The sequence below is a fragment of the Notolepis coatsorum genome (genome assembly GCF_963971535.1).
Source record: "Notolepis coatsorum genome assembly, chromosome: 4".
Lineage (NCBI taxonomy): Eukaryota > Metazoa > Chordata > Actinopteri > Aulopiformes > Paralepididae > Notolepis > Notolepis coatsorum.
In genome coordinates this window covers 56,607,287-56,633,946 of record NC_140168.1, presented here as the reverse complement: position 1 = coordinate 56,633,946, position 26,660 = coordinate 56,607,287, and the positions used below count along the sequence as shown (strand labels likewise).

Here is a 26,660-nt window from a genome sequence, read left to right as displayed (position 1 = left end):
GTGTGCGTGCATGTGCAAGCTAGCGTGTTGTCTCTTTCGGATTTGAGGGGCACACACAAGCCAGGGATATGTCGCGGGTATATATTGGAAGATTGAGCTATCGAGCTAGAGAAAAGGACGTCGAGAAGTTCTTCAAGGGTTACGGGAAGATACTCGAAGTTGACCTGAAAAATGGGTAACTTTAACGATAAACGTGGTCGTTGTCTTCTGCAATGGACGCCGGGCCGCATTGTATGTTTTGGCCTAGTCTGCAGGCCTGAACACACTAGACGCTAGCTAGGAGCTACATTAGCTAGCGAACCGACCGAACGTTAGCAAGCGTTATTTGCCTGCCAGCTATTTAATTATTCGATTATTTCAACGTTGCTTTTATTTGTATTAATGTGTGCAACTTGTGTTTGGGAAGTAACGTTACATTGAAAAGGTTATAGCCTCGGTAACATAGCGCACAATGCTAAGGTCCGTTAGCCGCGTTCACAAACGTTACGTGGCCATGTTGTAGCCGGAGACCGTGTGTTGAGGAGCTGCCTACCAGCCGACGGGTGCGTTTGAAATCCAATCAGTTGTTGCAGCCAAGCTGTTTGGACTGGATTACCAGTTTGGTAACCTTATTAACAGTTAAACGTTAATCAACGTACGCCCCAACATGCATACATTAATCCATCAAAAGTTTCACATTGTGTTCTTAACCGTCAAATAAATTAGGCCGACCTACTGCTAGATTGGAACGCGTTGTACAAAGGTAACTTTTCTGTCGGAGCTTCATCGTAAAGTTAACTTCTGCTTGCTTGGTCACAACGTGTTCAGTTGACAATTGTGTACGATTTAAAAAATAACATTGCGCCAGGTTACAGTGCCCCCCCCCCCACGTACATATATTGCTATAGCTCTGTTCTAACTCATTGTGTCCCTCTGAAGGTATGGGTTTGTTGAGTTTGATGACCCGCGTGATGCCGATGATGCGGTGTATGACCTGAATGGGAAAGACCTGTGTGGGGAGAGAGTTATTGTGGAGCACACCAAGGGCCCTCGCAGGGATGGCAGCTATGGCGGCGGTGGTGGTGGTGGGGGTGGAGGAGGCGGAGGAGGAGGCGGAGGAGGAGGAGGTGGTGGTGGCGGCGGCGGTGGAGGTGGCGGCGGCGGAAGGAGTAAGTATCCAATACATTATTGTTACTATGCATTGGTGATATGTAGTGGGGGGGGGGGGGGGCTTTCGTTCATTGCAAAATAAAAAATTATATAGTATATATATTTTTTCTAACTCGTCCTTGGTGGCTGATGTGCATTACATTTCTGTTCCCATGAACACATTGATTTGATCCTGGAGGAAGCGGGGTGTCCGATGGAAGATTTGCTGGTGCATTTATAATCTCATTACTGATGTTTGAGTTGACTACATTAGCCATCCATTCGTTTAGGTGAGATTTGTATGTTTCATATAAGGCTGGGACGATTCAATACTATCACGACACTGGGGTGCCATTTTCAATATGTATTGCGATTTTTGTTGCCTGGATTTAACACAATAATTAAAAATTATAACCAGAGACGATATACTATGAGTCAGATTTGAGTTGATATTGTACAAACACACCTGGTTATCTAGATGTATATTGGACACCCTCAACAATGCCACTGTGTTGCAGGAAGGAAACCGAAATAACTAGGTTAGCAAGCTACATTTAGCCTGCAAACGTCTGCATCTAGTCTCAAATGTTACTTGCCCATTTTCTTCTAAGAGCTACATGCCAAATGTGGTCCCTTTGCCCCTTGCATGATCTATCGGACCTATAACGATCTGCCCACCACGGATAACAGAACAAACATTGTGTTATGCCATTGCCTGGCTACTTTGCGATGACAATCTACTGATGGATATCGAATCGGCATGGGCGAAGAATCACAATACACAATTAATCGTTTTTTTTTTTATATGAAACACACAACCTACACTATACTTCCATCTTGTTTTGGAATAAGTGGTTGCCATTGTTCTCACTCAGACACCGATGGTCTGCTCAGCATGCAAGTGGGATACCGTTTAGAGATTCTACGGATGCAGAGCAGACGATCCGGGTCTATATTGTCTTGCAAATATTCTCTCTAGACATATACAAGCGCCACTACATACAGTACTTAATGCTACTTCACATCCATTGTTGTAGATTTTCATTTGAATTGATGCAGTCAAATGTGCATGCACCAGAGCCACCAATGACTTGATTATCATGGGATTCCATTGCTGCTTGATTGAAAAATGTTCCAGTGAAATCAAGAATGCAGTTACATAAATAAGCTTTATTTGGGATATGAGGGGAAATTGGCTTTGGGTATACTTTTAATTGTCTTGATTTCAAGATAGTACTGTAAATTTGCTCATTTATTGTGATGACATATTTTGTAATCTGTTGCTGTTTTTATGCAGGACTTTTTTTTTCTTTTCAAAAAAATTGTTGAAAATGAATGTCAATATAAAGGTAAAGATTTAACAAAGAACCTCAATGTTTTAATTGAAAGAGGCCTTTGCTGACTGCCTGCCCCTATTGCTGGCCATGGTGTCCCTTTCCAAGAGTGTGGTTTGACCATTCTGGGCCCCTGGGCAGACCAAAAAAGGGAGCCATTGTGAATGAAGACCGCTTTTCCCATTAGGCCCAGGCCGGGTGGTGAGGATGCCATGGGGTTAGGAACAGATGTGGGTTGAGCTCTTATAGGTGCCTGAAACAAAACATGTTTTTATTAAAAGTGAAATGTTTAGATGTGATAGTTTAGAAACTTGCTTTAGTTCACAGTAAGTACTTCTCAGTCAGATTTTTATGTTTCTTTTTATTTGTATTTGATTTATGTTTTTGAGAAGCGTAGGTCTATTCATGTAACATTTTACTACATTGATTTAAATCAGTTAGGATTGTGTTGTATAGGCCTAGATGTTCTCCATAAAGAGGCAAGGCATCGCTGTCTTAGGCAAGATGAGTTAGTTTTAAAGAGTAATTCGTTTTTCATTTATATTATTAAATTTTTTTATGTAGCTTTTTGTCATTCTTGCTTTCCCCCGTTTTTGTTTCCTTTCTCCCAGATTTATATGGACATTGTAGTGTGCAGCTTGGAGTTTAGCATTAATGGATTTATCTCAGTCGGGCTCCTGTCCTCACCGTTATCTGCTCTTTGCTTATTGCCTTGAAAGGTGGATATGGGCGCGGCGGAAGAGATCGATATGGCCCACCTGCGCGCACAGATTATCGACTCATTGTTGAGAATCTTTCCAGCCGATGCAGTTGGCAAGACTTGAAGGTATGCAGTTACACTTATGAGTCGTGAAGTCTTGAGGATGAAACGTCACTGCAGAGTAGGGGTGGCATTGTTTCCCACAGGATTTTATGAGACTGTGGTGCATGAACCTCGGCCCCTCTAGGCGGGTCCGGGGGCATGCCCCCACCGAAACTTTTTTGTACATTTTAAAGTTAAATGCATCAATCTGGTGCACTTTGAGAGCAAAATAAAGAGGCTAGCCTAGATCTATGATGAACTTTCTGCTCAAAACACAAAATCGACTAGACTAGTGCTTCCCAATCCTCTCGAAGCACCCCAGCCGTTCAATGTATTTGTTAAATTCCACCACCAGAACACCTGATTCAACTTAACTAGCCCTTTATTAGTTGAATCAGGTGTGCTGGTGGTGGAATTTAACAAATACATGGAACGGCTGGGGTGTCTCGAGGAGAGGTTTGGGAACCACTGGACTAGAGCATACATTTGAGCCATCAAAGAAATGAAGCAAAAGTGGTTACCTGGGCATACAAAATAATATTGTTTGGTTCCTTGGTTGTCAGTTAAGGCCATGAGTATGTAGTGAATTTATTTAATTTTTTTTATTTGATCTCTTCCCATGGCGACTATGGATAGGGAATTTCTTTATGTAATTAAAATGTTCACGACAACATGAATGCATGTACTCTGCCAGCATGTTTAATATCCATAATACTAAAGGTTTGACTAAGATTTTTATAAAACTTTTTATAATTTTTAATTTTTTTTACCTCATAAAATAAATTGGGTCGCACCTAAATCAGCAGGGTCGGTCGGCAACCGGAACCAAACCATTATTTTTGTTAGACCTTGTGTTGAACTGGTTTATTTTTTAGAAAATAAAAAAATATACTGGATTACTATTACGACTACTACCACTGCCAATTACTACTGATGCATACCTATTGGCAAACGTTATATTTAAAAAAAAAAAAAAAAATCTTTTTTAAATTACCAGTAAAAAAAATTGGTTCATTATACAACTGTGGCGGGACTAATTAGGGCCGCCACAGTCTAGGTAATTAATGGGAAACACTGGGTGGGAATCACCAGTTTCATCACGATACAATATAGATATTTGCCAATATCACAAAGTCTGCCACGATTCAATTCAGGTGCCTGCGATCGATATGAGACTATTATATGCTCATTGAATACAATCAGTAACATTTAGATCAACTCAAAAAAGGCAACGGAAATATCATTTGACATTTTTATTTTTGAGCTCTTCCAGACATTTAAATAAAAAACAACCTGTTTTTAATACAAATAGACCTCCTGTTTACTATAAAGTGCCACGTTTTGATATATTGAGCTTTAAACTTTAAGTTAATATTTTTGGAACTCCACACGCAACCTAAAACCCCTTCCAAACCGTTCCTACAATTCTTTTATGTTGCATGATGATCATGAATACATTTATGTACCGGTATTGTATTTTTTATGTTTAAATATCAACACGATCTGTCCACCCTCAGTACATTTACTATCAATATAATATACTTGTCTGACTTCATCTGATCTTTCCAAACGTGCACACACACAGAGAAAGGGAGAATGCCTGCCCCTTCCCCAGTCTTCACTCTGCTGTTCTGTCTATGGCGAGGATTGCAAAGCATGTTAGATGCCAAGCTGCTCATGTTACACGTTGCGCATGTTATGACTGTAGCTGCGTTTTGATTATGTCATCACAACAACACCTTAGGTTACGAACGTAACCCTGTTCTTTGACATTCTGTGATATTTTTTCGGTGCAAACATTTTTTCCGGTGCTTCCATACTTTGTTGAAAATAGAAATGGGGTCGTATGTTTTTTTTCAAGGTTTTATTTGTCACACATAAAGCCCTTCCCATAGTCGAGCGGACCGCACACGGAACAGACTCCCGCGGGCTCAAAGCAGACCCAACGCAGAGTCCAAGTGCGAAGCTCCTATTTTCTGACGTGCGGACGTCCGCGGCGCCCACTTGGTGTCACAAACTGGCGCGAGGTGTAAACTGGCATGAGACATGTAGGAAATTGGTCCGCGGAGATCCGCTCGACTATGACTATGTTTTTCAAACAATGAAGTACAGAATGTAGCTTTCCCCCCTATTTGTTTATGCAGAAATGAGGTAGGGATCTAGTGCAAATATTTTAGTAATAAATGTATACAAATATGGTGTGATGTTAAAAGTGTAAAGTGAATCTAAATATTTTCCAAATAGTAATTGGTGGACTGAGTAAAATGTTTAGAGCTGTGGTTTTCAAACAGATTTTCATGGGACCCATATTTTCAGAATGAATGCACTTATGACCAACACTGATTTTTGTTGGGTTTTAGACTAAACTACATGTCAGCGTTTCCGTTAGCCGGTAATTACCGGTATTTGACTGGCAAAATCTGTTGAAGTCTGACAAATTTAATCTCTCCGGTCATAGTGTCCGGTGAAAATAGTTCCCTCTGGGCACAGTTTGATTATTTGAATTGTATTTGGATGGGCTGGAGTTGGGTGGCCTATGCGATGAACGAAACAATCATTGCGTTTGTTGTCGTTGCTTCGCCAAGCAGCCGGTCTGGTAATGATGACGCTGTGTCAGTGAGAGCTTGCTGCTGGATTTGCGGAAGGCATGCAGCTGCAGACCCACAGAACCCACCAGCTTTGCTGGCACAGTGCGGTCCCCAGACCTGGAAAGCTGCTCTGCGGGTCTGCAGCTGGATGCTTCTTGCAAACTAACTGCGGCCGGCTCGCGCTGATATATCAGCTGCCAGCTCGCTGACACAGGATGTCATTGACCGGCTGCTTGGTGAAGCAACGACAAATGTAATGATTGTTTCGTTCATCGCATAGGCTATTTAATTTTAGCCTATTTTAATACAATTCAAATAATCAAATTGTGCTTAGAGGGAATTATTTTCACCGACATTATGAGCAGCAGCACCAAGTCGTTGGGAGGTGGAGATATACATCACGGCGCAAACCCACGATAATGTTGCCGTCTCTCTGCCAAATTTCTCAGTTCTTCGCTTGATATAATTAATACAAATGTCCAATATAACGGAATTCGTTAGCTCATAAAAATGTGATTATAACAGACTGCTGTTTATTAAGGTCGGGCAGACTGCCCACCGACACCTCAAGTCGGCAGCAGCACGCAGTCTCGAGGGACTTATTTTATTTGGAATATATTAATGACTGTATATACGCAAAAGTAGTCTAGTTTTAAGTTAAAATATTATAAATGCCTTGATGATGTCATTCTTTATATAGGCCTATCAATTGTTTTTAAGCTCAATAAACTCTGACCGGAATTTATCCCATTTGTCCGGTAGATTGAAATCTACCGGACACTCAGACCTGCAAAAAAAAATTCTAACGGAAACCCTGCTACATGTATCATGAGAGGGCTTTGCTTTGGCTTCGTATACTTCATTATGAATCTAGACCTCTCATATGTAGGTCCCAACCTTATCATTATTTGAAAATAAAATACTTTTTGGGCTCTTCATCTTCTAACATTACACTTTGTAACGTGATATTTCTTGGCTGCTTGACAGTTGTTTGATGACTACACTTGTTGATCAGGCCTAACAAAAATAATAGTTGGTTTCAGGTTGGTTGTCAGTTTGGCCATGGGTAGGTAGGGAATTTTTTTTATTTTTTATTTTATTTTTTATTTAATTAACCCTTTCACTGCCACACGACAGAAGGTTAGCCCTTTACTATCACACAACCGACGGCGATGCTCCATCATTAGCATCATTAGCTCCGCATCCGCGGAGCTAATGATGCTAATGATGGAGCATCGCCGTCGGTTGTGTGATAGTAAAGGGCTAACCTTCTGTATTGTGGCAGTGAAAGGGTTAACCGGCTGTCGTGTGGCAGTGAAAGGGTTAAAATGTTCACAACAACATGGATGCATGTACTCTGCCAGCATGTTTAATATCCATAATACTAAATGTTTGACTAAGATTTCTATGAAACTTTATTCTTAAAAAAAAAAAAAAAAAAAAAAAAATGTTTTTTTTTTTTTTTAATATATAATTTTTTTTTTAAACTCATAAAATATATTGGGTCGCACCTAAATCGGCAGGGTCGGTCGGCAACCTGAAACCAACCATTATTTTTGTTAGGCCCCACCATGAATTGACACTGTAACTCCTCTGTTGCACCGGTCAACTGCAGTGTGTTGGAGATACTGAGAGAGACTGAAGCGTTGAGCACTTTCTGACTGCCCGGTATACAGAAGAAATGGATCCTACATGGACGTGCTGCTTACATCTGTCGAATGTGGATGCATGCTAGATGACAGTTGCTCAGCGCTCGTATAGAGCAGAATGTTAACTGTTTAAAAAATGTGCATGGCGCTCTCAATCATTTTTTTTTTTTAAACTTAAATTTTTATTTGCAGTTTTAGTTTTAGTTTACAAACATACATCAGACAATACATTCAAATAACAGAAATAATAAAGAAATATCGCCATCCACCCCGAGAGATGGGGCTCCCCCATATCCCAGGACCTCTATACACGGAGCCAGGCTCCAGCGACACGGGTCCCTTGAATCGACTGGGCCCGGCCCAGTAGAGGGGAGTGCAGGGCCCCCCCCCCCCCCCCACCGAGCCAAGTCCGCCACCTCCCATGTCCCAAATAACCCCACAGTTCTTGCCCGACGGATGGGAGCCGAATCCCTGATCAGAGTTTTCTGATAAATACCCCCAAAACATGGAGGTCGCGAACGCAATTTATACGCATGGAAGTATTGATTACGCCATAACGAATCATTAAAAAAAATATACCGTTAACTGGAATATGTTGCGTGTGCCTTTACACATATGTTGGATTATGTAATTGGTTTGTCATTAAACCAATAATGATCGCTCGCATCGCCGGCTTCGCTGACCAGAGCTCTCTCAGATTCAAAGTTTTAATTGCAGCCTGGAACATGCATGTTTCGGAACCAATGTGTAGACAGTTACAATATAACATTTATATTAATTAACCCAGTTAATGCCTTAAGAGAGTCTGGTGGTCAATGTCACTTCGGATTGCTACGGAAATGTTGTGTCTTACTAATAATAACTAATTCCTTGGTCAATAGAAGTCTGTGATACTTTCTGATAGGGCTGGGCGATAAAACGATAACGATAACTATCGCGATAAATTATTTCCTCGAAATAAACATGAAACGTGGTCGCAAAGTTTCGATATATCGATTTTCCAAGCTTGGCTCCGTTCAGCCTCGGCTCAGCACTCACTCACTAACAACAACCAACCTTACGTGATGACGTGCTACGCACAACAGCTAACAACCAATCAGTGAAGGAGATGGCCGAGATCGACGGAGACCCGGAAGGAGAGGAGACCCAGAGCGGTAGGACTCACTCAACAACAAGGCTTGCTAGGCTAATTAGCTTGCACGGCGTTGTTTTATATATTTACGTGCAGAGTATGCGTGTGTGGTGAATTCTGAGGCCACGTTTATAGTAGTGGGGGTATACAGTGGTAGTCGTTTCAATATATTGTGGCGGAAGAGAGTATTTTAGTGTGATATTTAGCACATTGTCATGGAATACACCGCGTAGAAGCAACAGGCTGGCTAGGTTAACTAGCTTGCACGGCACTGTTTTATATATTTACGTGCCGAGTATGTGTGTTTTGAATTCTGAGGCCACGTTTATAATAGTGTGGGAGTGGACGTCGTTTCAATATATTGTGGCGGAAGAGAGTATTTTAGTGTCATATTTATTGTCATGAGATACTCCGCTTGTCGGCTAACTGCTAACGTGCGAGGACTGATGACGACATCAACTCGACTTGAGACATTCGCAGCAGCATATTAGAAGTTAATTAAACTTGACAGACATTATATCGACGATAATTATCGATATCGAATTATATGAAAATAATTTTATAATTTTATCGCGATAACGTTTTTGGTCATATCGCCCAGCCCTACTTTCTGAATATGATTTGGGAACATCAAATGGGCAGGGTTATAATAGAAGAAACAGTGTAAACAATATAATTAACTGAATATAATAATGAGGAAAAATAAACAGGATACACAACAAGGTGCATGAGATGAGGTTATATGTAGAACATGGTACGGTTACAGTAAGTGGGGAGTGCGTCATGGTACAGTTACAGTAAGTGGGGGGTGTAAACACTAAACAGTGATTCAAACCCCCTCAATGTACAGTTTCTGACAGCTGGGCTGTGTTGAACTTGTCACGTGAAATAACGTTATGTGAATAAACCGCGAAATAACATAAAGTTATGTTGTATAACGTTACAATGTACAGTTTCTGACAGATGGCTGTGTTGTGAAATGTGCTTAACGTTATGAATAAACCGTGAAATAACGTTATACGCGAATCTGGTAGTACATTTATTTTTATCTTCTTGATATGATAACATTACATCCGCCTTTTGCCGCGTAGCGAGCTAAACCAATCGGAGAGGGGATTCGCTCAACCAATCAGAGGGGCTAAGCCAATCAGAGAGGGGTCTGCAGAAATGGGCTCAACCAATCCGAGAGGGGTCTGCAGAAATGGGCTCAACCAATCGGAGAGGGGTCTGCAGAAATGGAGCTACGGAAAGTAGAGACGCGTTCCGTCCGACCTCTGTGCCAGAGTCCTGGTTGGTCCGGTTGTATCCAGCGTCTCTTTGTCCCTCTTTTGGGGGTCGTCTGTTCCACTTCTCCCGAACTAGCCTCCATGCTCCTCTGAATATTCTGTATTGCATAGAGTCCAGCCTGCGTGTTGATTTGCATGTTAGCATCGTTAGAATTCTGTATTGCTTCTAGCCTGATCCGAATGCTAACTTGCATATTCATCGTGTTAGCTTCCATGTTAGCTTGTAGCTCCGTCTCCAGCCAGACCTCGCTGTGGTCTAACGTTATACTTGCTGCGTCATCTCCTCGTGTTGTACCTCTCCCTTTGTTGTATTTTCTTTGTCGGGTCTCACTTCTCCTCGAGTTTTGTGCACTGGGTCTTGTCATCTTTCTTTTATCTTCGAGTTGTTACTTTTTATCGTGTTTTATAACTTTTTATTACCTTTCTTGAATTTTGGACCGGGAGCTCTGTTCTGCAGCTGCTCACCCGCTCCTCGCCAAACCGGAAGTCCCCTCTCAATCATTCTTATCAGCGCTCGGTTACTTAACTCACACAGCTCTCTTGGGAAACACTTCTTTGGTGTGATATATATATATTATATATATATATATATATATATATATATATATATATATTTTTCCTTTAGTCTAGACCCAGAAAATAAGACTACACCCCCCTCTTTTTCAGAAGACCCTGTCTTACTGTATATTGGGTACAAACGGGAAACAAAATTTAGCTTAGACAACTCTTTCACCTACCCTTTTTTTTATTTGAAAAGTGAGCCAATCTTTCTGACTTTTACTTTCCAGGACTACATGAGGCAGGCGGGCGAGGTCACGTACGCCGACACCAACAAGGGCCGTAGGAATGAGGGGGTGATAGAGTTCCGGCTGTACTCTGACATGAAGAGAGCCCTGGAGAAGCTGGACGGCACAGAGGTCAACGGCAGGAAGATCCGTCTCATCGAGGATCGTCCCGGTGCCAGACGGAGCCGTCGTTCCTACTCTCGCAGTCGCAGCCGCTCCAGGTGACGCAATCCTACCAAATGGTCCATGCCAGTGTGTTCCCAAATCACTTCGTCAATCACTTCGTCAAGCAGGCTGTGGGTTTAAGATACTTGTTAGTAATACACAGATTGTACCTTCTAGCCAAGCATATGTTCATCTAATAAATGCCTTGTAGAGATTTTTCCTTCTTTTGCCTTGTGTTGCTAGTTGCACGTTTAGTGGAGTGTAGGTTCTTCCTACCTTGTTTCATTACCTCATTGCCTGCGCCTACTGTGACCGGTCGACTTATTATATGGGCACATATTGTCATCAACAGTTTATTTTGCCTGACATAATTTTTTTTACCACAGATGGATCGTTATTGTGTGTTTCTGACACCCTCCTGTCTATATCCAGGTCTCGCTCCAGGAGCCGCAGATCTCGCAAGAGCCGCAGCCGCAGTGAAAGCAGCAGTCGCAGCCGCTCCCGCTCCAGGTCAGGAAACTGTCAATCCTGCACTAGGCTATATAGCTTACCAGCAGTGTGTAAATCATTTTATTTTGGAATGTAAGCAATGCAGTATAGTCCAGTAGCAGCAGAATATAAAGATTGCATTCATACCTATGCTGACCAGACATACCAGTTTAGCAGAGATGTTATTTATCAGGGGTGGAAACTTTTTGACGTGAAGGGACAAAATGTAACACGGTCGTGGACTGGACATGGATAATTTAATAGTAGTAGGTCATTTTTTTTTTTTTTTTTTTTTATATATACTTTGACCAGACAGCTGGTTCTTTTTAGCGTTTATTGCTTTTTTCTGGTCAAGCATGACCGACAGAAACAGGTTGAATGGGATATAGATCGGGGAAAGACACTCTGAGAAAATACGGCGAGTCCGGGAGTCGAACTCGTGTACCCCAGATCCGTGACGCGCACGGTTGCCCCCGACGCCGAGATACGCGGTGAGCTACTGGAGCTCCCGTAGTAGGTCATCTTAAGTCTAATGTCGGTGTTTATACCTTGTGATTGTTTAAAAAGTCAAGTAGTTCAATTGCATAAAAATAGACCAAGCAGAATAATTTTTGGGAACCCTTTGGAGGGCCAATGCTTAGTTTCGGCACCTCTTTATATACGTGGGTAATTCAGGAACAATGTTACAAATACTATTTTTTTAATAAAATGATTTATTGCACTCTTTCTTAAACAGACAACATAACATATCAAAGTGCTTGATTTAAACTTAAACATAACATGAAAGTGCTTGACTTAAACTTAAGTCTCTTGTAACATACAAAATAACTCAGAATCGTCATAATTTTAAAAAAGTTAAGTCGAAACGTATTTTTTTATATAAAAAAAATCGTCATTTAGAAATGAGATTGCATAGGTCTATGAATCGAGATTGCGATATTATTTCGATTAATCGCCCAGCCCTACTTACCATACTACATGAGTATTTACTATGTTTCTTTGTACTGTATATGTAGCCTACTATCCGTTTTTCTTTTCGCTTGATCCTATCCATTTCTAAAACTCCCGCCATGCTGATCTTCCAACTGTACTTCTCAAATTGCAAATGCATCAGGGATACAGAAAGCACCCCAGTTGTGCTATACATGTGCTTATTACAACAGGACTTAGCCATTAACTTGGGAAACTTCATGTGCCGCAATACACTTTCAGTTGCTTCTTATCAAGAGAGGGAACAGCTTTGTAGAGAAAAGATGGCAAGACTTGCAGGAGGTTTGCGGGAGAAAAAAAGCTGAATAAAATATAATCAACAAGCCCAGAATATAGTCCTAGTGAGCTGCCGCGGTATTGATATTTTCCTTACTGCACAAATTTGCGTAATATTTCATACCGCCGCAATATAACCGTCGGAATGCATTTTATTTAAAACATTTTTAGTAGTCTACTCTATAGCATAATAGCCTGCCTCTAGTCTTTAGAGGATGACTTTGCAGCATGAATATTGTTTGGGATTTGGCAAGCACGCATTCATTATTGAAAGTGAAACACTGATTCGAAGTCTCCCCTCTGGTCGTGCCCGGTTCACTCGGTGTTGCGGGCAGGGGTGGTAGGCTGGTAGCGCCCGGTGGTTACCCCCCCCCCCCCCCCCGACCTTTCTTCTTATTATTATAAAGTTACTACTTGATTAACACTTTAATCGCCATGGGTTAAATTCATAATTTACCATCCCTCGCCAGCTCTATTTGTCTATGGAGAAGTTCCCCTTCTTTGCAGGGCTATAACTTTTTAAATTCTATTGCTAAATTGCCATTATTATGGCCCATTCAATGTCCTATATGTATTGTTCAGGGTGTAGCAACGTTAAACTTTTTCATTCACATATTCATACTAAAATATGGTCTAAAGTATAAGTATGTTGTCGTTTTCTGCAGCTTTCTTCAGAACGTGATTTATAGCCATTTATATTGATGATCAAATAGGGCTGGGCGATATGACCAAAAACGTTATCGCGATAAAATTATAAAATTATTTTCATATAATTCGATATCGATAATTATCGTCGATATAATGTCCGTCAAGTTTAATTAACTTCTTATGCTGCTGCGAATGTCTCAAGTCGAGTTGATGTCGTCATCAGTCTGCGCACGTTAGCCGACAAGCGGAGTATCTCATGACAATAAATATGACACTAAAATACTCTCTTCCGCCACAATATATTGAAACGAGGTCCACTGTATATCCCACACTACCATAAACGTGGCCTCAGAATTCAAAACACACACATACTCGGCACGTAAATATATAAAAACAGCGACGTGCAAGCTAGTTAACCTAGCCAGCCTGTTGGTTCTAAGCGGAGTATTCCATGACAATGTGCTAAATATGACACTAAAATACTCTCTTCCGCCACAATATATTGAAACGGCGTCCACTGTATATCCCACACTACCATAAACGTGGCCTCAGAATTCAAAACACACACATACTCGGCACGTAAATATATAAAACAATGCCGTGGAAGCTAATTAGTCCTACCTCCTTCCGGGTCTCGGCCATCTCCTTCACTGATTGGTTGTTAGCTGTTGTGCGTAAGTACGTCATCACGTAACGCTGGTTGTTGTTAGTGAGTGTGTTGAGCCGAGGCTGAACGGAGGAGATACTATTGGAACGGAGCCAAGCTTGGAAAATCGATATATCGAAACTTTGCGACCACGTTTCATGTTTATTTCGAGGAAATAATTTATCGCAATAGTTATCGTTATCGTTTTATCGCCCAGCCCTATGATCAAATACAGTTTGGTAGGAATCTGTGCGAGATAAAAAATTTCAACTGGACGTGGTTCTAGAAATTTCTACGCATCATCTGATGATGACCGGGTGGGCGGGGGATCGTTTATAATTCCGTGGGCAGCGTTAGATGATTCATCTAGTGTGTGTCATATGTTCATCAGATCAGTTAGTATAGAAGACGTTAGAATATAACGCTGAATCTTACCGTGGCTTCCTCGCGCCGCTGGCAGATGAGCGTGGAACAGAAATGTTTCTATTATGGGATTGAGAAATGCCCGATCCATTTCCAGGTTGTATAATAGTATATACGTCCAAATCATGTTGTTTTCTCGAGTTATTTGCACCGATCGATGTTCACTGTGTCAATACGGAGTCTCTCTAACGATAGCAAGTGCCCGGACCACATATGGATGAGCACTACCGGTTCAAAGGTTAATTTCCGGCTGGCGATCTGCCGATCGGCCACCAGATGGCGCTCTTGAACCGCTAGAGAGTTGAGTGGAGCTTTGCAGTGTGTCTCAGGGCTCCGGAAAGGAAATATGATTTCGATGACAGATTTTTTAAATATTGACATCAAAGACGAGTTACGGCGTCTTCGGCAGAATGAGCATGGCTAGGAATGACGTGTAAACTCGTCCACGGCGACCATAGTGTTAACAAAGGCATTCGTTTTGTGGCATTAACGTTATATAGTTACACGTTCCAATAACATCAGCGTATTTACCGGACCTTAGCAAGGCAAGCATTACTCAATTCATATCTCCGTTCCTTCCTTTGCTCAGAGCGTGCCGAGTTGTGCACATTCTGCGGTCTGTTAATAAAGTTTTCAATCAGACAAGTGTATAGAACGAAGGGCTTTTATTATAACATTCGTTGCAGTAAAATCATTATGCCTCGTTTAGTACCTGTGGACTGGAGCTCTGGTAGTCCACTCCGGCGGGGAGCTAATGTTAATAGCCTTGTTGTGATCAATGGCTAACATCCAGGAAGTAAAAACCTAATGGGCGCTTGTCGATTGGTGGTAACAGCAGAGGCGGGTGCAAGCGGTGTGACGTAATTGGCAGATTCGACTGTCAATCAAAATGTTTCCCTTGCATTGCTTTGGTTGAGAGTATTATTATAAAAAACAGCGTTGATGCGGTATTCAGTTAAACGCTGCGGTGGGCGTGACTTAACCGCGGTATTGCGGTAACCGCGGCAGCTCTGACAATGAAGTGTATTCTGCAACAAGCCCCTGAAGGTAGACCTACACAGACAGAAGTAGGGATGCAAACCCAGAATATAACCCGACCCGACACCCAGAATCCCGAAGAAGAAGTGTTAAAAGAATAAACGACTAAAGTACTAGATGGGTCCATGCGACTTAGAGTGAAACTAATTGGCAATTTACAAGACTCGTTTGAAGTGCAGCAGTGGTTGGAAAGTAAATTAAGGAAAAGTTAAACATTTTAATTATGCAGAGTCAGTGGTCTGATCATTGGTGAGTGTCGTCACGGAGAGACAATAGTCTGGCATTTCAATTAACAATGCTAGGAAAACATCAGATTCAGTTTCCTCATTTTACTTTTCCGTCGAGCCAACTGAAGAATCCATTGTGATCGCCGGCCCGGAAAACGTGTGGATTATGTATTTACAGTACCCAATGCTGAATCAATAAACGTGATCGATATTTGGAATGGCGATCAGGAATTGGAATAATCTTTTTGGATAACATCTGATCTAAGGAATCTATTTTACCAGTCTTGGGATAATCAGAGCTATTTTCACCTATAATCAGCGTTTCCCCTATGCGTGTGTGCGATCGATCAGGAAATGAGAATCGATATTTCAGCCCGCTTCTCTAGCGTGCATAAGTACACATATACTATCGATAATCTAGCGTTTATTTGAAAACGATTCATAAATAGGCCGAAAAATTGCAGTTTTTGTGTATGCCAGAATATTCCAGTAAATGCCATCACGGAATCATTATATTTTCCTTAAACGAGGGCTTTTCAAAATGCTATAAAACGGAAAGTTTCGACAATGTTGACTGCAAACAAGTCATTGATAAACGACGGGCAGATTAGACACATAGCCATAATTTAAGACAGAGATTATGCGTTCACAACGCTATCATTGAAGTGAGTGTTGGCATTTACCATGTTAACACTTTGGCGTCCGCAGTCTTACGGCGATTTTATGCCTCAGAGGACATGTACTTTCTAAGAGATATATATATCATTTATAGTATTGCTATCTGTCCATTCTCATTGTCACTTGAGTGCATAAACCGTGCCTTCATAATGGCTTAAAGGAAAAAAAATCCATCGGTTGGTTGTCATTTTATAGCGTCGTGAATATAAGGTTTATCGCGCTTTTCGTCTAGTCTTTTTTTCAGTAAGCTAGAAAATAGGCTAAACGTTGGCGCCGTTATATCAAACGCCATTTCTGCTGTATATATACGAATGAAATAAAAACAAACTGCGTAGCATCCGGACTATCACAGAGCGCATCTATGGATGAAATGGGGGCGGCGGGGAACGCCGATTAGTATTATTGATTAGCAATATAGTGTGCGTTCAATCAGCCATGTTCACTGATCATCACGTTTTAAAACGATGTCCAATCCAGCTGTAATTTGGGGGAATAGTGTCCTACCGTCGGGCCATGTGATCGCCGGCAGCATTTCTTCATTAGTCATCGGATTCTGGTAGATCGATATGTACATTGGCTAATCATAAATCTCATTATTCCAGGCTGAAAAATATGTTCTGTAACTGGATCAAAGATGGAGGGTCTTCGTTTTGGAATCGAGGCTCATATGATCCGCCCACAGGACTGTAAAACAATTTTTTTTAATCCCCTCAATGATACTGCAGTGGAGCGATGGCGCCCCTAAGCGGATCTTTAAATTCAGAACGTTGAAGATTTTTCACTCCATAGATTAATCTAGATTAATTTATTTTAATGCTTTAAATAATTTAAATTAATCAAGTTAAAGCATTAATTTTGACAGCCCTATTTATTATAATACTGGAAAGTAGAAACAACTTCTTGTTTAGTTTATTATGCAGCTTGTTTATTATTATTTTTCTGCCACAAATGTATGTCTTAGTTATAAGGTGGTCTGTCGCAGAAACATTTTCACTATCGATTTATTAAATTAGCCATTGTTTTTGGTTCTGGCCCGCCATATAATGGCCTGGAAAAAATGTGGCCCGAGGCCAAACTCCATTGCCGACCCCTGCGCTAGAGGTCGGCAAAGTGGCGTATCACGCCGGTGGGCAAATCATCCCCAAGGGGTGCCGGGCTGTTGCCAGTTTAACCTCTTCCACCCGTGCTGTCCGTCTAGACTGTATGACATAATGTTGTATTTTCTTTTTCAAATGTATCCAAGAGTAAACATCCTAACCATGTCACAACAGCAGTCATAGTGTATATTTTCAGCCAATTCAATTTGTTTACCAATATGTTAAAGTGTTATTAGTGCGATTTTAGTTTTTGAAATGTGACTATATTTTTACAGAGGTCGGCCATTTTGAATGCTGGTTGAACCGTAGCTAGGCAGCCAGTATGCTAAATGCTCCGCGATGCTGGTTGAACCGTAGCCAGTATGCTAAATGCTCCGCTACGCTGGTTGAACTGCCTTGGTCTGTCTGTCGAAGACCGAGGGAACCGCATCGGGCTTCAGCTGATTAGTGGTCTTCTGGACAAACCTCCCATCCTCAACAACATAATCCGAGGCAATGAAGTGTTCGCTGCAGATCTTCATTCCCTGTCCAACAGGCTGATCGCGCCGCTTGAGTGCAGCCAGCCAACGTGCCAACAACACTGTTTTTTTCACTGGTAGTTTGTGGAAATAAACAAACTTTCCTCTCTTTCACGCGGTAAAATTTGTTTGAACAGCCGGGAGCAATACAAAAAGAACCACCGCGGTCCCGTTGTTTGGTAGGCAACGTTGCATTTACTGACTGACCTTCAAGACACTCCATGTTTACTAGGCAGCTAACCAGCAGTGTAAACCAGGAGCCAGACCAAAACAACACCGTGACGTCACCATCTAAAATGGCGCCGCCCATGGCGAAAACAGGGAAATTACATTTGAGTTTTCAGACGAATAAGCAGGATTTCACATTTGATTATAGGACCCTGTCTTACCCAAGGTACACAACAAACAAACTAGGCTCATATTGTTCAATGCTTCATCTCCCCTTTAACTCATTGACTGCCACACTGTTTTATCATCTTTACTCCCTGGCGCCAGCGTTATTGACCATTTTCACAATATTTGTGGACCCATCGTATATTCTATATTATAGCTATGGAGACAATAGTATGGCTCATTTGACTGGCACTATTTATAGTACAATAGGGACGAAACAGTTAATTTCTACATCCCTTCATTTGTGCGCTATACCACGGTAAACATCGCCCGTTTCAAAATAATCCATGCTAGTTTTCTAGATTGTGAGTGTTTTGTGCAGCGTATGCACAAATCTCGCGACTGCTCGCCTGAAACCTATATTATTGCCACGTCAAAGGTAAACGCATGACCTTGTTTCTTCACAAAGCCGGGGGGGGGGGGGGGGGGGGTCGTTTTCCGATGCTGCGATCATACAAACGCATGTTTTAGGATGGGGGTTCGGTAAAGTAGATGTAAAATAGACGCTACCTTTGTTTTAGAGGTACTCCATTTCTCACTTCGAGTCCAAGGTCGCTTTCACACGGGCTGTTTGGTCCGGATTATCGGACCAGAATTCGGGTTTGTGTGAATGCGCGTCGAACTCGGTCCGCCGGATCAAACAGGCGAACTCTGGTCCGCCTGAAAACGTAGGTCTTGGTTCGCTTCATCGGACCAAACACGAACCAAATATAGGAAGTGCTTATTATTACCACTGCTTGCATCATTCAATGCAAAACAAGCACACTGCATCTATCTCTCTATCTATCTATCTATCTATCTATCTATATATCTAACTGTGCATCTTGGGAAGAAGGAAGAAAAAACGCGGCTTATTATATTGTTATTATTATATATATAACAACGTGGTGTACAAGTTGTTTAGCGAGAGGATGGTGGTAATCGGCTTCAATAGAACAACTCGCCTCCGCTGATCTGGAGGCCTCGCAGGCTCGCAGTCCACACACAGACACACACGCGCGCACACACGGGCTCGCAGCCACACACACATTTCCACTGTCCAATAGACCAGTGGTTCCCAAAGTCGGGGTCGCGACCCAAAGGTGGGCCGCGAGCAGCCATGGGTGGGCCGCGAGATGATTATTTTTTTTTTTTTTTTTTTTTGTCAGGCCACTGAACTTAGAAGCAGGCCAGGACAGTGTTTCTAGTTGTATTCTAAAATGTGACTATATGGTTTTATATTGACTTAATAAATAAACAAAAACGAAAAATCTACTTATTTCAACGAACATTTCAAACTAAATAACAGATTATGCACATAAAACGCTGAAAACAACCGAAGCAACAATAGTATTTTAATGAGGCTATTATTATTATCATTATTATTTTGCAACAAGTTAGCCCTCTCATAAATAGCACATATAAATGAATAACTAACTTGAACTAACTTAATAGGATTGAAGTGATATTTGGCTTAAAAAATCGGTTGCCTGGCAAAAAAAAAAAAAAAAGGACGATGTGCATTGGGCCGCGGCTCTCTGACGCCTTATTTTCTGGGCCCTGGCCTGAAAAGTTTGGGAACCCCTGCAATAGACGAGCGCCCTTTTCGACCGCGTGACATTGTTCAGATAGTTTGGTGCGCCTGACGGATTGCTATGTGAACGCAGGCGAACCAAATGAAGAATGCAATAATGTTGCAACTTCACCACCAGAACCGCACCGAGTCCACCAAAACTATATGTGAAAGCGACCCAAGTGTCTTGAATCGGAACAGGATCAATACATATGTGACTTGCTCTTACAAAATCAGTCACATTGACCCGAAAACACATTTTGAGATGTATACACCAATGGAAAGAGGATAATGTTAGCTTTCCAATGATACCAATATCACATTTCTACTCTAAATATAAAGCAAGTTATTACAATAGTTAGTTACTACATATCGGATGTCAGCAAAACCTTATTGTGGAGAAAAAAGCCTTCAAAGTTTTCAGTTAATTAATTAGAATACATTTATTTCATTTTTTTTTTTTACTCACACACCTGGCCCGAGGGACAGAATGTCTGGGACATGTAAGTAGATCTCAAAGTAATATCCTGCAGGGACCCTCAATGGGGAAAACACGTACATAGGATGAAATCTGAGAACACACACTTAACGTTAGATCATACAAGTAATTTTCAACGCCTTGGCCCGAGACAACAAACACCATGCTATTTTTCAACATGGCATCAAGGATATCAATGACGTTATGCTGCCACCCTCAGTTTACAAAAAGTAACAGCAGTCACGTTAACAAAACTATAAGCTAAACTAACCTAAACATTTCACATAACTGTACCTGTGAATGGGACACACACAACCAGCAGGTCAAACAATACAGTTTGCTCGCTCCAGCTTGCATCAAGCTACAGAACAGAAAAATGCACATTAGCAACTAGCAACATGTGCATAAAAGCAGCGTGCACTTCCGTCACCTCTCAGTCAGTAATAAAGGTATTTACACAAATTATCAGCGAACTAATTGTGGTCTACATAAGTTACAGTGAGTCATAAAATTATACTGATGACTTTTCCACACTGATCACTTAAATTATAGTATTAACAGTTTTTCTATACGGAGCGAGGAGCAGAGCATCTTACTCACAGCTGAAGACATCTTTCTGCTGTAGGTTAACCACAATGCACCGGTATTATGAATCGCACCACAAAAGCCTTGACTTTTTCACACCTGTAGGTGGTGCACTTGTACATTAAATAAAATGACTTTTATTTACAATGGCTGCTTGACCCAAATAATTCACAATTTAACAATACTAAAACGGTATTACTAACATACTGTAGCTGAACATCATTCTTCACACCATTACCATTACAAGTGCATACACTACACTCACTCACTCACACACACCTGACCGAGGGACAGAAGGTCGGGGACATGTAATGTCCTTGGTCTCCTCAGTGCAATAGTCTCTTATCTTGTCGAAGAGGTACCATTGCCTTTTGGCATCCAGTCCTGGCCTCTCCTGCTGACATGGATCTTCCTGCCTCACCATTGCATCAGGGCGCAGTAGCTCAAACTCTTGCTCTGCTGAGTGTTGGAACTCCTTGGCCAGGACGACCCCAGGCTTTTGGTGTGTGAAGCGGAGGTGGTGAAACCGCTTGATTCCGCGTAGTGGGCGGTAACTGGGGGATAGGAAGGTTTGCCAGTCATACGATGGCACCAAACTCTCCCCAGACTCCAACCCAACCAGCTGCGGGATGTTCACACCGCTGACTGTGCTTTGTCTCACTGCCCAGCAGATGTCAGTTCTGAAGTTGATCAAGTTCTCTCACTCACTCGCTCTGTTTCTTGCACACACACACACACACACACACACACACACACACACACACACACACACACACACACACACACACACGGAGCAAATAGAATAATTTGACATCTTTACATGTTATTTCTTTCACCTAGTAACTATTCAAACCCTGCAGCAACAAGCTGTTATACACCAGAGAGAGAGATAGATAGATAGATAGATATATGAATTGAAAATGGGGGACCCTGATGGAAACAAGACAAACGTCTTTCTCAGGTCTGCATCCCCTTAACAATTGTATGTATTGAGCCGTACTGTATTGTACCCATTCTGCAATCTGTTAAATAAAGTTTTCATTCATTCAGAGAGACACGCACAGATACAGAGAGAGAGAAAGAGAGATAGACTCTCTCTCTCTCTCTTCTCTCTCTTCTCTCTCTTCTCTCTCTTCTCTCTCTCTCTCTCTCTCTCTCTAGCGAAGTGGATAAGTTCTTACCAGCAGTCAGCTCTTGAACCTGGTCGTGCATTTTCACCATATCTTCAGGAGTAAACCGCGTACAGCAGGCTTGCCCTTTGTTAAGCTTGCAGGTACAAGCAAATAAACGAGCCTTTTCGAGATCGCATCCAACCTCAACACTTGCGTATTCGCCCTGTAGTCTTTGAAGCACTTCAGCTGTCGGGTCTATTAAAAAAAGCGGTTCTTCATCTCGCTCCATCTCGCTCGTCTCTTCTTCATCACTATCCGAGACCGAGAGCTGCAGGGGTCCCACAGAGTCTGAATCTGAGGTTGTCTGTGTCACTGGATGAGTCCGAGTCAGAGTCTTATTTATTAATAGTTTGATCAGGTCCCGGTGCAAAAAAGTAATCACTAATAAGCTGGCGCCTTCTATCACCAGACTCTGCAGACAGCACCGCATTGCTGTTTAACAGCCGAGCGATTACATCTTCTTCACCCCGGTCCGGATCGCGGGATGCCATTATGAACTAAAATAGAATACAAATCTAAAAAGAAAACGGATGATACAGATGTAGAGTGTAGACCGATCGATACCAGCGTTAACGTGTTGGCTGGGCCAGCATAAGCATAATGTTGACCGTGAGCTCTGACAGAAGTGACAGGTGCGTCGCCTCCTTCGCGCGACTTGTATAGCAACACTCATTGATTGGACAATCAAGAGACAAACAACAAGCCTATCATTCATAGTTATTCTTGTGGCCATGCTGTGTCATGTGTCAGAGAAGATTGGCAGGGCGATTGACGAGTCAGTTTTGGAAGGAGACGCTTGAGTAAAACTGCGACCTGATTATTATTATTCCCCCATCTCTCATTGCTACGCTTCAAAATCATATTTCCCAGTCGAAATGAGAAATAATATATACATATTATGAAAGCCAAGGTGTTTTTTTATTAGAATGTTAAAAAAAAAAAAAAAAAAAAGTGAAAAAAATCCACGGTTTGACAGAAAAAGGCATTCCTATGTAAATGAGCAATTGCGACATCCGACTGATTCTGTGAGAGCACGTCACATATAATGTTAGGAAACACCTTATCGTCCATAATCATCCATATAATCCATTTAGTCTTTTTCATAATATCCAATAGTTTGCTCTAGGTGATCGCCATTGTCGTCCTGCTCACAGCTGCTTGCAACCTACTAGTAGAGAGTCTCTAGTTGTTTGGGGGCTGGGGCCACCCACACTAAGCTGGCCCATATGCATGTTCATAAGGTAGGCAATACTGCCACCTGGTGGGATTCAATCATCATTGCAATTTCAAGGTCTCGGATGAGTCACAAAGGTCCACACGAGTGTTTAGAATGGGGGAAATCTAAAAAAAGAAGGCATCTAAACCCGAGAAATCTCTGGTTTGGTGCTCAACGGTTGGATTTGAAACCCGAGCAATCTCTGGTTTGGTGCAGAAAGGGTTAAGAGGTTAAAGGGGAACTATCTTATAAATGGCCTTTTTGAGTGTTTAGCATTGTTTCCTAGCTATGTGAACTTATATTAATATGATCTATGTCTCTAATTCTCATATTGGCGCATTCTTCCAATTCTCCTCTCACAATATTCACCCTCACTGAACTGAGTCATCTGAAAATGTGATGATTTGTGATGTCAGAGAGACACCGCTGCATGATAATGGCGAGGTACATGATGAGCTGCACACAGTGGTTGGAGCCCAGGCTCAAAACGGCTCGAGATCTTAAGGTAGAAAAATGCTGTTTTTGAGGACTTGATTAGAAATACAAAACGATGAATAAAAAAATAAAAAATATTACAGAGGTGTTCCATAGACTCACAGGAATTGTGTAAAAGTGCCCAAATAGTGAAAGAAATGGTAAAATAGTTCCCCTTTAAATAAATTATTGTATTGTATTGTATAACACCTGGGCCATTTGAGACGTGCACAAAAAAAAATTCTGAACTAGTCATCTAAAAAAGTAAAGAACTATTTGGCATCGCTGTCCCAATACTGGTACATGGATAAATACTATGAATATATATATATTGAATATTACATGGATAGTTGATGTGAATATTTATACTGAATGGTACATAGATAAATAATATTTATATTTATTTCTCTGGGCAGGCTTAGCAAGTTGTGATGCCAAAATATTATGACTACTATTCATATTAATCCAGACAGTTAGGGAAATCATAAATATTCCCTTATTAATTTCATATTGTGAGCCTTGGAATGTGTCATGCACGTCCAAACATGAAATTACTGCAAGCAGCCCCCCAATCCCGGTAATGGCTTGTTAGCTCTGTTCTACGCGTACTCGTTGGATGACGTACCCATTCAACGGAAGATGAACACTTGAGAATAGCTTTTTCCACACCCTTTTAAGAGGAAATGCAGTGTGTATAATTCATGGAATGCATAGAATGGGTTGCACTCGGCGAGATCATTGCACAACTCAACATTTCAACTTTCTACGTGATATACTGTATAATTAAAGCATTACTCAAACATTGTTTCTGCCCTGTCCGTATCCATCCCTCACAGATGGTATGACATTAGCTTGGGGGCGGTGGTAGTTATTTTCAAAAACTGTATTTTCCCCTTATTTATTTCCATCTGCTCCTCTCCCTAGGGCGGGTTCCCGCTCCCGCAGCCACTCCCGTAGCAAGAAGAACAACAAGGGAAAGGTCAAGAAGGAGGACGAGGAGCGCAGCAACGGCGCTCACAAGGGCAAGGAGGCCCGCGGTCGTGACGAGGGCCGCAGCAGGAGCCCCAAGAGCCGGAGCCCCAAGAGCCGGAGCCCCAAGAGCAAAAAGGCCAAGAAGGAGGTGAAGAGGGGGAGCGGCAGGAAAGACGCGTCCAGGTCCCGCTCCCGCTCCAGATCTCGCTCCAGGTCGGGAGTCAAGGATCGATCCAGGAAATCGGGCTCAAAGAGCCGCGAGCCGGCCAAAAGCGACGAGGAGGGCGGAGGCGACGCGCCTGTGAGGGCCTCGCGCTCCCGCTCCCCCGTCGAGGCCAAACCCAGAGCCAGGTCCAAGTCTAAGTCCCCTTCCCCGTCACCCGCCAAACCCCGCTCCAAATCCCGCTCCCCGTCCCGCTCTAAATCCCGCTCCCCGTCCCGCTCCAAATCCCGCTCCCAGTCCCGCTCCAAATCCCGTTCTCGATCCCAGTCCTGAGTTTGGACCGACCGTCTGTTATGAGCCCTTATCCCCAAGTATCCCCTGTCCTCCATTCACATTCCCCACATCCCTAACCCTGCGTCTGTCTCTTTGTTTTTTGATAAATAGCTGTAGAATACCAGGCACTCGTGTCTTTCATACACCTGCTTCCCCATTTTATTTTTAAATATTCCTATTCAACTTTTTTTTTTTTTTTTTTTTTGTCTTAGTAGTAAGTGTCTCTTATGGAGGTTGTTGTAAAATACCATGGTGAGATCTGTTTTATAAAAGTTGATATGTTAAAATATGCTATAGTATGTGTCTTAGCCTTTTTATCACACACAAAAGCAGACTGTTGTGTCAATGTGCTGAGTGGAATTTGTTTTCCGTGGCATCTCTTCGCCTTTATGAGATCCTTTTATCATTTTTCTTTCAAAAATAAAAAAAAGAATGCCCAATGTACATTTGTCTGTCCTTTTTTTTTTATTGTGGAAAATATTTAAAGAGGGTAATAAGATGGGCCCAGTGATACACGTTTTGTTTAATTTCTAGTACTTGTCCAAGGGGATGGTCTGAACTGAACTGCGTGAGACCGGAATCAAATGCTGCATAATGCCTAATGCCTGCATACAGCTCTGATTTAGAATGTAAGTAATTGATAGATTTGTCAGGCCTTTGTACATACTGCCAAAATCCACATCTAAAGAAAATTGTTTTGTGTGCCTTTAGTTTTTTCCCCCTAAATATGTGTTGTCCTGCTGCTGGTTGCAGTTGTGCTTGTGTACAGCCACAAGGTGGCATTGTTCTAGCATTATTTAATCATTTCTCCAGTTTAGGTCTCGACTGTAACCTCTCCAGTGAGCATAATTTTGTCCTAGAAGAGTGACATATTTTCATATATTACATTTAAGAATTGCTCATCAAAAATACAATGTCTCAAATGTCACGTACGAATTGTCATTCAATTTGAATGATAGTCTAGCCTTTAACCAAACATCATACCCCTTCATGTCTGTCTAATTTGACACTGTCTGTGCTTGATAAGCCCGCAGGTTGTACAGTGGCCGGTTTCTTTTTCAACGGGATGATTAGCTTTGGTCTGAGAATGGGAAGGGAATACAATCTATCACATCCACACGTGTACGAGACTATAGTTTATATGCTGACTTATTAAGCTTCGGACAAAAAGCAAATCTTGAATTCGGCACATTGATTATTGGGAGCAGCCTGTAAGGAGTCACACAGCTACCAAAAATCTAAGATGCAAGAAGATGAAGACTTGATCTCCAGCATCTATCCAAGGAGGGGATCCGGACAGGAGGAGGCGCCAAGGCGAAGCGGTCGTGGGTTGTTCTTATAGTTTTGTTAAGGGAAGGGAATCTGCTTTGGGTGGTTTTAAGAATTTTTAAAAACTGTTTCTTGTCGTTATTAACAAAGAGTT

At 41.9% G+C, this 26,660-nt stretch overlaps 1 pseudogene across 1 annotated transcript; it reads left to right on the top strand.

Annotated features, from left to right (window-relative positions):
* Positions 1-25,679, top strand: LOC311227389 (annotated as a pseudogene). The gene is made up of 7 exons (XR_014621044.1): positions 1-175; positions 919-1,058; positions 2,650-2,711; positions 3,182-3,288; positions 10,708-10,925; positions 11,302-11,379; positions 24,694-25,679. The product of XR_014621044.1 is annotated as an uncharacterized misc_RNA (transcript).
* Positions 25,680-26,660: the final 981 nt, after the last annotated feature.